The 12,072-nt window shown below is 42.7% G+C and overlaps 1 protein-coding gene across 1 annotated transcript in view; it reads right to left on the bottom strand.

Annotated features, from left to right (window-relative positions):
- ARHGAP15 (Rho GTPase activating protein 15) overlaps positions 1-12,072 on the bottom strand; it is an 850,722-nt gene that overhangs the window by 204,625 nt on the left and 634,025 nt on the right. The window lies entirely within an intron of this gene.

A 12,072-nucleotide genomic window follows, 5' to 3' on the forward strand; every position in this document is an offset into this window, starting at 1 on the left:
ATTGGGACAGGAGGGAGCCCAAGCCCCCCTGGCCCCGGCGACCCCCTACCCCCACTTCCCACTACAATATGGGCAGGAGGGATCTCAGGCCCTCCTGCCCTCGACACAACCCCCCTCCCCCCAACGACCACCCCACAGAACCCCCGATCGGACCCCCCGCTGACCTGCGATCCCCTGGCCGACCTCCCGACCCCCCCATCCCCACCCTCTGTAAGTTGGCCAGATGGACGGGTGCCAAGCCCGCCCGTCCGGCAGGCCAGCCGGGTCCAGAATGGGGCCGGATTGGCCCAGGCGGCAGAAACCCTGCCCACAGGTGGGGCCTGAGGCGCCTGGGCCAATCAGAATAGGCCCAGGAGCCTTAGGCCCCTCCTGTGTGCGGGCCTTAAGCACATGGACCCAACCCCCACCCTCTTTTCCTAAGGCGCGCTAGCCAATGCTCACGCTAAATGCTAACGTGCCCATTATGTTTTATGGATGTGCTAGGAATTAGCGCGTGCTAATCGTTAGCGCAGACTAAATCGATTATCACGCTTTAGTCAAAGGACCTCTATATGCATTCAGCCACTCTCCACCCTCTCTCGCTGTCCCTGGAGCCCCTTCTTCAGTCTGCAGGTATAAGCATGCATGTTGTTCAACAAGAAAAACAGAGACGTTAAGTAGAAATGCCCCCCCCCCCCATAGCTGTGGGTGAAATCCAACCTTATCTGCACACCTAGCTTTCATTATTGCTTTCCCCAGGACAAATTGGCAAGGGATTTTTTAAAAGATAACTAAGGGCTCCTTTTACAAAGCCGCGCTAGGGCCTTAACGCATGGAATAGCGCGTGATAGCTGCTACCGCCTCCTTTTGAGCAGGCAGTACATTTTCATCTAGCGCAGGAGCCCTAACCGAAGAGTTAACCAACTAGATCCTGCAGGATTACATTATATTGTATATGTACAGAGTAATCAGTACTTTTATTAGGTGAACTAAATTTTAGCTGCTCTAAATATAAATGTTCCTGAGTGTGCAATTTAGTTGGAGAAAAAATACATAAGAACATAAGAATTGCCGCTGCTAGGTCAGACCAGTGGTCCATCCTGCCCAGCAGTCCGCTCACGTAGTGGCTCCCTGGTCAAAGACCAGCACCCTAACCGAGACTAGCCCTACCAGCGCCCGTTCTTGTTCAGCAGGAACTTGTCTAACTTTGTCTTGAATCCCTGGAGGGTGATTTCCCCTATAACAGCCTCCGGAAAAGTGTTCCAGTTTTCTACCACTCTCCGGGTGAAGAAGAACTTCCTTACGTTTGTACGGAATCTATCCCCTTTCAACTTTAGAGAGTGCCCTCTCGTTCTCCCTACCTTGGAGAGAGTGAACAACCTGCCCTTATCTACTAAGTCTATCTCCTTCAGTACCTTGAATGTTTCGATCATGTCCCCTCTCAATCTCCTCTGTTCAAGGGAGAAGAGGCCCATTTTCTCTAATCTTTCGCTGTACGGCAGCTCCTCCAACCCCTTAACCATCTTAGTCACTCTTCTCTGGACCCTTTCGAGTAGTACCATGTCCTTCTTCATGTATGGCGACCAGTGCTGGACGCAGTACTCCAAGTGAGGGCGCACCATGGCCTGGTACAGTGGCATGATAACCTTCTTTGATCTGTTCGTGATTCCCTTCTTTATCATTCCTAACATTCTGTTTGCTATTTTTGCCGCCGCCGCACATTGCGTGGACGGCTTCATCGACTTGTCGATCAGAACTCCCAAATCTCTTTCCTCGGAGGTCTCTCCAAGTACTGAATTTTAAATATGAGGTCTCTCCATGCTGAATTTTAAATATGAGTGACTCGTTCCATCATCTCACTCTGTCTGGAGATAAAAGGGACAAATACCTTGGTCAATTTGTACCCATGTAAGCCTTAGCAAATTTCCAAAGGGAGAAAAGAAATGACCAGCTCTAGCTCTCTTTGAAAATCCACTGTAAGTTACAAGGCTACAAAATACCTATGCTTATTACCACTAGCGGGCAATGAAAATTCCTCATAGAATGAAACCCAGAAAACTACAGATTTAAATCGTTCATCGCTTCAGCTGTTTAAAACTTCTGCAAAACAAAAAAACAAAAAATTTTGGTTGAGAGTTTGCTTCAAAGATCTCAGCTCATTTAAATTTGTGAACAGATTTTCAGTAAATATTTTCACGGGCTAGGAAAAATAGTGTAGATTATGCAGCTGTAATATGAAGCTATTAAATTTCAATCCTGCTCGCACACAGCAGATCAAAAGAATCACTGACCTGGAGTAAAACAGAAACAGAAGAAGCATGATCAGTTCGGTGTGATTTTTCAGGCTGTTTGCGTGCACCTGGATCTGAAAGGAATTCTCTAATGCACAAATAAATTGGCCTGGGCGACCATCTTCATAGTTTGTGATCGTTTTGATTGATCATATTTCAACAATTAGCCTTTTATTTTGCCACTCGCCATTGAGGTAGATTGACTACGCCCTAGTGGGCCAGCTTTAAACAGTCAACTGTTTACAATAGCAGCGAAAAAGAGAACGGATGGGGTTTGCTGTCACTTTAAAGGCGGCTTTTCACATTGTTGAAATCTGTCAGATATTTTGAAATGTCCCTCTCACTATGGTGCCACACCCCCTGCTTGTCCTTATAATAAAATTGGTTTTACTCCTGATTAAATCATTTTCTCCCTACCCACTACCATACTTCTCATAATGGACCTGTGTGCTCTACAGCTGGTGTTCTTCCCATGGTACCAATTTTTACTTTATCTTTTAAGCACTTTGCTGCTAGGATCTCATGCAGAGTGCTTATGTTTTGTTAAGAGCTTCATTCTTACAGAAATAGCTTAACACATGTTCTAAAAATTCTGTACAACCTATTGCTCAAAACACATTTAGCAAATGTGTAAGTAGCTCTGGCACAAAACCTGAAGTGAAAAATCAAGAAAAAGAGGCACTGTTGGGCCACATAGGTTTGTGTTAAACCCCCCCAGATCAGATTAGTCCTTGAATGCAAAGTATGTTGTCTTACACAAGGCAGACAGCAATGCTGGGGATTGCATTTCTTCATATATTATCAGGAAAAGGGTTTTATTCACAAAGTTGTGAAATGTAAAATGATTTGAAACACTTTTATATCCTGAATGGGCAGAGAGGGTGAAATTAAAAATGTCTAGTCTCTGATTTGTACAATTAATTAATTTGTATGTCTTGTATGATGCTCTTTTTTTTATAAGAAAAAAAAGAAGAAATACATTTGTGACTGACTATTGGTTGGTCTCTGAGAAAACCAGGCCACAAGAACAATTTCTCAAGTGCCTTTAAAAAAACAAACCAACCAATTTAATTGCTCTCCCTGATTATTTATGAAACCAAGGAGTCCTTTTACCAAGATGCGCTAGACTAGAGAATGACAGGGGGACAAATTTGGACAAATATGTCCCCCTCCCCGCGGGAACTCATTTTCCCGTCCCATCGAGTTCTTTGCCTGTCTCTGCCCCATTCCTGCAAGCTCTGTCCTCAACTGCACAAGCCTCAAACACTTTAAAATTTTTAAATGGCCGAGGCTTGTGCGGTTAAGGCAGAGCTTACAGGAATGGGGCAGGGAAAGCGACAAAACTCGTGGGGATGGTACGGGGGAAATTGAGTTCGTGCTGGGACGGTGAAAAATTGGTCCCCATGTCATTTCTCTAGCGTTAGGTACTAATATACAACTAATGCAGCAAAATTGGCCTAACAAAGGAAGTGCTAAAAGGTCACGCATTAGCTTTTGCACATTAAACACGTGGTAATTATTTTGGTGTACATTTATATGGTAATTATTTTGGTGTACACTTATTAAGGGGACATGTCAGGGGAAGAGAATGGGCATTCCTGTGCTAACCAGTTACTGCATCTACATTACTACAGGCTCACTGGTTAGTGCATGGATAATGCAGGAGCCTGTACCACCTACAAAGTAGGTGGAGATAAGTGCTCCTGTGTTAGGGCCAGATTCACTAAATGGACCTACCGATCCGATCCAGGTCCGGGGGAGCTGATTCATGACGCGTCCTCATGCAAATGAGGATGATCGGAATCATGTCCTCAACCGACCACACGGATCTCTCTTTAGCAATCCCCACGTATGCGCAGACCATCTTTTCTGCCTGTAGATGGTCTGCGCATGTTGCTGGAAACTTTACTTTTTTTTAAAACTTTACTTTTTATTTCGCTGCCTTTAAACCCACGGGCTTGCACTGCGGGGAAGGGCAGGAGAGTAGGGGCAGAGAAGAGAGCGGCGAGTTGGGCAGAGAGCAGGGCGGCAAGAAGTCGGGGCAGAGAGCAGGGCGGTAGTACTTCAGTTGCGGGGAGAGCAGAGAAGAGCCAGCGTGCACCGGCCAAGAGGGATCCACAGAGCAAGAGACTCTGCCGCTGGCCCCCCCCCAGCACTCCACTCACCTCCTGCCCGTTATAGTGCGCCAACTCGTCATCGGTGAAGAGCCGCACAGGCTTCGGCTTCAGAGATTGTGGCCAGGGCTTTTGCGCAGTGCAGAGGGTGAACACGAGCAGGGCAAGGCCACAGGAGACGCGATCACAGGCGGGGCTCATCTGCGGAGGGAGAGAGGGAGTCAGGGCAGAGAGCAGGGCAGCGAATTGGGGCAGAAAGCAGGGGGCAAGAGCAGAGGGCAGAAGGCAGGACAGTCAGAAAGGACCTGAGTGACTGGTCTTCAGCATTCGCTTATTTTTTGATCAGCTAGTCCAATCGGTGTCCCTCATTTTTTTTTGTGAATCGCTGCCTGCCTATATTTGCATGCCGTTCCCCCTCATTTGCATGCGCAGATCGGATTGGATCTGAGGTTAATCGGCACCAAGGTTAGTGAATCGGGTCAGGAAATAATCGGTTTGCAAAGTGGTCGGGACACGATCAGTGTCCTTAGTGAATCTAGCCCATAATTTGTAAAATTGACCTATGCTCTAATGGCATCATTAGTTCAGGGCCATCAATGGAATAAACAGAAAATAGGGGTATTTATGGCTGTGGTAAAGATGATGAGATGAGAAAGATGTGCAAGGGTAAACTAAGACCTTTTTTTTTTTTTACCACAACTTAGTAAAATGACTCCCAAGTGAGTTGGTTTAGGGCAAGAGTAGGCAACTTGAGACCTTGAGAGCTGCAACCTATTAGTTATAAATTGCAAATATAGGAGTTAAATTTTAAGAAAAGGCGAAGAGCACATAGCAGAAGGAAAAGTGTGTTTTGAGGGGAGAATTAGGATTATTGGAAGGGGTGGTAGAAGTTGGAGTGTGAGAAGGTGAAAAGATGTGATTGGTGGAAAGAATGCTGTCAGGTTGGAGATGAAGATTAAATGGAAAGTGATTGAATGGGGTGATAGGGGCTGAGATTGGTGGATTTGGGCAGGAGAATTTGTGTGGAGATGGTGTGAGGGAGGTTTGGGTGTTAGGAGAGTAGGCATGAAGAGGAGACGGGGAGAAATTGGATATTTAGAGGGTAGTTTACTATGGTTAAAATTTTGCCCGCCCTTTCCTCCCTCTTTTTCAGGTTCATATTTGAGTGAGGGGTTAGGGCTATTAGTGTGTTTGCAATTGGTTCATTGGGAGTGTTGTTCTCTGGATGGGATACATATGTGTTCCTTTAGTGGGTTGGGTAAGGGGGGGGGGGGAGTTGGTGGTCGCAGCTGTGTGGAAATGGGGAGAGGATCCTTCCAGGCGGCCATTGATTGTGGGGAAATAAGTAAGATATATTATAATGTATACTGTATGCAGCACCGCCACAGACAGATGTGAGCCTGGTGCGACACCGCAGGTCTTGCAAATGGGATACTTGGAACGGAATATTATATCCTGGGATGTTGGGGCAGAGCAGCTAGGAAGCTGGAAGGCCGCCTAGGAAGAGAGGGATAAAACTTGAATTGCATTGTTATGTGATTATTTGAATTAATCAAGCTGCGGCCAAATTTCTGCCAACAGTTGTAAGTGGTTTAATTTGGGGGTGTTCAGTTTATGAGTTGTTCAAATGCATGGTGTGAGTTCCAAATATTATGCATAATTTAAAGACAACGATAGCTCATAGAATGTGCTGTGAATCACTTTGGCTATCTGAGGATTCAGAGTCAACTTCCTGGCAATAATGAATCGTTTCCTTTTATCACAGTTTCGATTACTGTTGCATCCATCTTGTTGTAAATTTTATGATAAAAATTTTTTCATGGTTTATTAGTTATGGTGGTGGGTGTTGGAAAATAAGGGAAAAAAAAGATAATAACCAGAGCCTTACAGTACCGTTACCCTCATGATAATTTAATTTCACTTCCTATCCAAGCAGAAGAGAGTCAAAGATAAGGCGCTCCTCATCACAGCATACCCCTGACTGAGCACTTAAATCTACTCCTATAGCCAGGGCAGGATTAATTCGTCGAGGGCCCCTAGGCACACAAGTACACTGGGCCCCCTGCCCCGCCCCACCCCATCATACGCCTAGGTGGGAAACAGGAAGCTGCATCAGAGGGAAGCTTTGGGCAAGCAGCACCGTTTGCAAAATTACAGTTCCCGTTGCCTTTCTTACCCGCGTTGCTTGCTTGTCTTACTTTCCGTCGATGGGGGTTGGGGGGAGGCCGCGTTGCTGATGGGGGGGGAGGCCGCATTGCCGATCGATGCTGGAGGGGCCCATCGCCATTTGGAAAAAACAATGTTGATGCCCTCCTTCATCGGGCCCCCCGACTATTTTGGGCCCTAGGCACGTGCCTACTTGTCCTATTGGTTAATCTTGCCCTGCCTATAGCTGTGTATATCCACAACACAAAGCAATATGACACCCCCCCCCCCCTTTCCAGATATATGCACAGACTGCTGTGCGTATAATATTTACACCTTGATGGTAGAATTATTTGTGAAGCATTGATGTGTCACCTACAACAAAGCTGACCAAAAAGATAGCATCTGCTTTTCTATCTTTCCAAGCTGAAGTTTTTCACTCTAAATTTGAACAATATTTCCCAAGTTAACATAATTAACTCACAGGAACCGTAAGAAACTAAAATATAAGCTACAGATGGGAAACCAAAGCTTTGAAATTGTCATAGATGCAATTGGTTTGTCTTTTTTGTTGCTTTTTTTGTGTGAACTATTTGTAATGCTGCACATACTGAAAATTGAGCTCTCTCCTTCCAAAGATTTATTCTTCATGTGGAAATTAAAGCCTGCATTATTTACTTATTAGCAAATTAGAAAGCATACTTTTTTTTTTTTTAAATCAGAAAGAAATCTGTGACAACAAGGTAAAGATATGAAAAGATAAAACACTCAACATTGCTTCCTGACATAACAGAAAACCAGTTGTTCAATTAGTTAGCATTTCGCTGTGACTACTTGACAGATACTACTAATTGTTAATCTCCCACTAACTGTTGCATTCCATAATTAATCATATTCAAACTGAAGCAAAGAAGACTTTTTGGGCAGTCACTCATTCAGAACGCTCAGCAAACTATTTACTGAAAATGTATTTCTCTTTCTGAAAGGTGCGAAGATGTCAGTGTTGCATTGTTTTTATTTTTTGAAATCTAAAGCATAGTCAGATTAATTTTACCTTGGTTATAACGGAGGCAAAAAAAAAATTAGATTGCGTAATGCGATTCCATTTCTTGCTGCATACATAATAGAAGTGGTTCAGTTGAGGTCTTTTATATTAATTTAGCATTGCATATAATTCAGAGTAACAGGTCTAGAGGTCAAGCATCATTCATCATTAGCTGAAGTGGCATTTTCAACCCTTCGTATAGCAGCTGCTGGAATGAAACAAGGTATTCTTTGGGAAAAAAAACAGGGGGGTATAACACAATCCAAGCTCTATCCATGGAAGAGAAAACAAGGTGCCACTATGTCATCATGGTAATGCGCTTAAATTTGGTGATGTCATTCTTCCATAACCCCAGAAGTCACAAGGCAGCTGCATTCCTGAACTCTGTAACTCTGCTATAGATAAGTAATAAGCTTTTGGGATGTAAATGAATGACTTCAGTGTGATTGTGAACATAATTTGGTGCATCCAAATTATGATTTATATCAGGAGTCTGTCTTTTTTTTTTCTCTTCTTTTAAAGATGTTTCTAGTTGTTAACAAGGCAGCCCTTGTTCTCACAGCATCCTTGAGGCATAATAGTTTCTGGGAAACCAAATAAGATCAGTTTTGAAACTGCAGGACAGCATTCCAAGATTTTTCAGCAGAACACATTGGCCAAATTAGGCCTTCTGAAGACTGTCAGCCGACACAAGTCTCTTTTTATTATAGCATGCCTTGCCTACAATAAAAATGTTAAGATCTGAGGAGGAAATGAGATAATTAAAGTGAAAATGTGATCATCTGCACAAACAACTATATTTGTGCATAACTTCATTGTGCTTCTTTGATTTTGCAATACTGTATAGATGGCAAAGAAGGAATTTTGTTAAGGAATACATATTGAACTGTATGCACAGAATGCTTTGCACATTCAGAAACTGCATACGTTTCATTTTCCTTCTTATGAAATTAATGTGATCTCTTTTTTGTTGTTTTATAATATATATATACAATGGTGAAAATGTAACAGCTTGCCTAGGTTATGAGCTAAGTAGGTGCCTATGTTGAGGTTAATTTGAATACTGCCAGAGATAAAGCTTGACATACTGAGTCAGGCGGTTTGTTCTAGGCTCATGGTGCAGCAAAGTAGAAGGGACAGAGTTTGGTGTTGGCCATAGAGGAGAAGGGTACAGATAAGAGAGACTTATCCGATGAGTGGAGTGCCTGGGGTGGGGGGGGGGGGGAGTGTGGGGAGAGATGAGAGATATTGAGGAGCTGTGGAGTGAATACACTTGTAGGTCTGTAAGGGGAGTTTGAACTGTATGTGGAAACAGATAAGGAGTCAATGAAGTGACTTGAGGAGGGGGTAATGTGGGCCTAGTGACACTGGCAGAATAGGTGGCGTGCAACAGAATTCTGAACAGATTGAAGGGGAGAGAAATGGTTTAGCGGAATGCCAGTGAGAAGCAGGTTGAAGTAGTCTAGATGAGAGGTGATGAAGGTATGGATGAGGGCAGTGAACTCAGAAAGGAAGGCTCTGATATTAGCAATATTGTAGAGAAAGAAATGACAGATTTTTGCAGTCTGTTGGATATATGAAGAAAAGGAGAGAGATGAGCCAAAGATTACCTCAAGGTTGCGAGCCGATGAGATAGGGAGGATGAAGGTGTTGTTCACAGAAATAGAGAATAGGGAAGAAGAGAGTCGTGTTTAAGTGGAAAGATAAGGTGCTCTGTCTTGGCCATATTTAATTTTATATGGCAGAGATGGGAAAGACAGGAAAAAAACCCATGTGATGACAGAGCCCTGAAATCCAAGCGAGGATAGCATATTGCTGAGTAGGCGGTGATTTACCATGTTAAAGCTGCGGATAGATCAAGAGGGATGAGGATGGAGTAGAGGCCTTTGGATCTGGCCAGGAGCAGGTCATTGGAGACTTTTGTACGGGCAGTTTTTGTAGAATGAAGAGAGCAAAAACCCGATTGAAGCGGGTGAAGAGTAGCTTGAGATGAAAGAAAGTCAAGACACTGGCAGTGAACAGCATGTTCAAGTCACTTGGATAAGAAGGGGAGGAGGGAGACAGGATAATAATTGGAAGGGCAGGGAGGGTCCAGCGAGGGTTTTTTGAGGAGTGGTGTAACAATGACATGTTTGAAAGCATTGGACACAGTTACAGTGGAGAGTGATAGGTTGAGGCTATAGCAGATAGAGAGGATGGCAATAGGAGAGATGGATGGGGATGGAATCAGAGGAACAAGTGTTTAGAGGAGTAAAGAAAATATGCAGTTTCCTCCTCAGTAATTTCAGGAAAGAGAGATAAGGTGACAATGGATGGGGGGAGGTAGATAGAGCGGGCTGGAGGATGTGGTTCGAATGAGAACTCAAGGTTAATTTTGTGAATTTTGTTGTAGAAGTGCTCAGCCATAGCCTGAGCAGAGAGTAACAGAGGAGTTGGAAATGGGGGAGACCTTAAATAAGGAGTTCAGTGTGGCAAAAAGGCAGTTAGAGTTAGAGCTGAGAGAGTCAGTCAGGCGGGTGTAGGAATCTTGTTTGGCAAGTGAGAGAGTGGATTCGAAGGAGATCAGAAGGAATTTGAAATGAATGAAGTCATAAATCTTGGTCATGAATAGCACTGCCTCTTGCAGCATGTCTAATATCATGCTCTTCTAAAGCTTGTAGGAAAAAGTACTTGTAATTGCTTCGGGTATCCTGAATATGGTCTTGGCCTATTTACAAATTTTTAATCAGTACTAATCAATAGGGATGAGAAGTTATTAGAAACAACATAGGAAATGTCAGCAACAAAGGGCAATAGTGAAGTATATAAGATCAGTACAACAGCAAAGGGTACAAGGGAAGCAGGGGTGACAAAATTGTACCCCATCCATTACCTCCCTTGCTTGGCCATCATCTCCCCTTTCTTTCTCTACACTCCTCCAACTACATCCATCTCCTTATCCACAAGACTCCCCCCACCCAAAAAAAAAAAAAAAAGCAATTCTAGATCTATTTCTTAGTGGAGCACATGAATTGGTGAGGGAGGTAATGATGCTGGGGCCGCTTAATAACAGTGATCATAGCATGATTAGATTTGACATAATCCCTGGAATATGTTTACACAGGAAATCTAATACAGCAGCAATTAATTTTTAAAAAAGGAGACTATAATAACATGAGAATGGTAAAAAAATAATTAAAAAAAAAAACTTAGAGATGCAGCTGCAAAGGTAAAAAATATATATCAGGCATGGATTTTATTTAAAAATTACATCCTGGAAGCCCAGACTAGATATATTCCACATATTAAAAAAAGAGGAAGGAAGACCAAACAGCAGTCAGCATGGTTAATAAGTGAGGTAAAGGAAGCTATTTGAGCTAAAAGAGAATCCTTCAGAAACTGGATGAAGGATCCGACAAATTGCACTGGAAACAAAATCACACAGTAAAAACTTTTTTTAGGTATATTAAAAGCATGAAGCCAGGAAGAGAATTGGTTAGACCGCTAGATGACCAAGAAATAAAATGGGCTCTCAGGGAAGAAGAGGCCATAGTTGAGAGATTAAATGATTTTGTCTTGTGAGCATATATTTACATTGTCTGTTTCCCTTTAATTATTGTATTTTAATATTTTAATATTTTGTACATCGCTTAGAATGTGGAATAAGTGATTAATCAAATACTTAATAAACTTGAAATTCTTTGCTTAAGTCTTCACTGAGGACGATATGGGAAAGTTACTGATGCCAGAAATGGTATTCAATTCTGATGAATCAGAGAAACTCATACAAGTCTCTATAATTAAACTCTGGAATTCATTGCTGGAGAATGTGGTGAAATCAGTTAGCTTAGCGGGGTTTAAAGAAGACTCGGATAATTGGCTATTATTGAGATGGTTTGGGGAAATCCACTGCTTATTCCTAGGATAAGCAGCATAAAATCTGGTTTACTCTTTGGGATCTTCGCAGGTACCTGTGACCTGGGTTGGCCACTGTTGAAAACTGTTGGAAGAGGATCTTGGAAGTGGTAGCTCTCTCTTTAATAAATTTCCCTAATGCAGCGTTATTGCGAAACAGGGCCTGACGGGAATTCTAAGTTTGTCTCCCATGAGCTATGAAATAAACCAGTCCCGGGAGCATACTTTCAACCACGAAGATTTTTTCAACACCAGAGGACATATTGTTAGCAATAAGGTAAGTGTTGGTTTCCTATCTATATAAGAGAACTTGAAACAAAAATTTTTCTGAACTGTTACTTATTTAACTTTAAAATGGAGTTTTTCTATGAGCAAGGATGTGTTTCTCTATGGCAACTGTATACTTGTCATAGAAGTTTCCCGGGTGTACTCTTGGAAAACACTGAGGTCTTTTCTCTGTATTAATCTGGAAACTTACCTTGCAGAAGTCTCTGGGATTTGGGTTTATTATAAGAATATCTATTGGTGGATACATATAATTTTTGGGATATTTGGCTTGTTTATATTTATTTTTGTCATTATGATATATTCTATGCCATTTCAT

The sequence above is a fragment of the Geotrypetes seraphini genome, chromosome 5, assembly GCF_902459505.1.
Source record: "Geotrypetes seraphini chromosome 5, aGeoSer1.1, whole genome shotgun sequence".
Taxonomy (NCBI): Eukaryota; Metazoa; Chordata; class Amphibia; order Gymnophiona; family Dermophiidae; genus Geotrypetes; species Geotrypetes seraphini.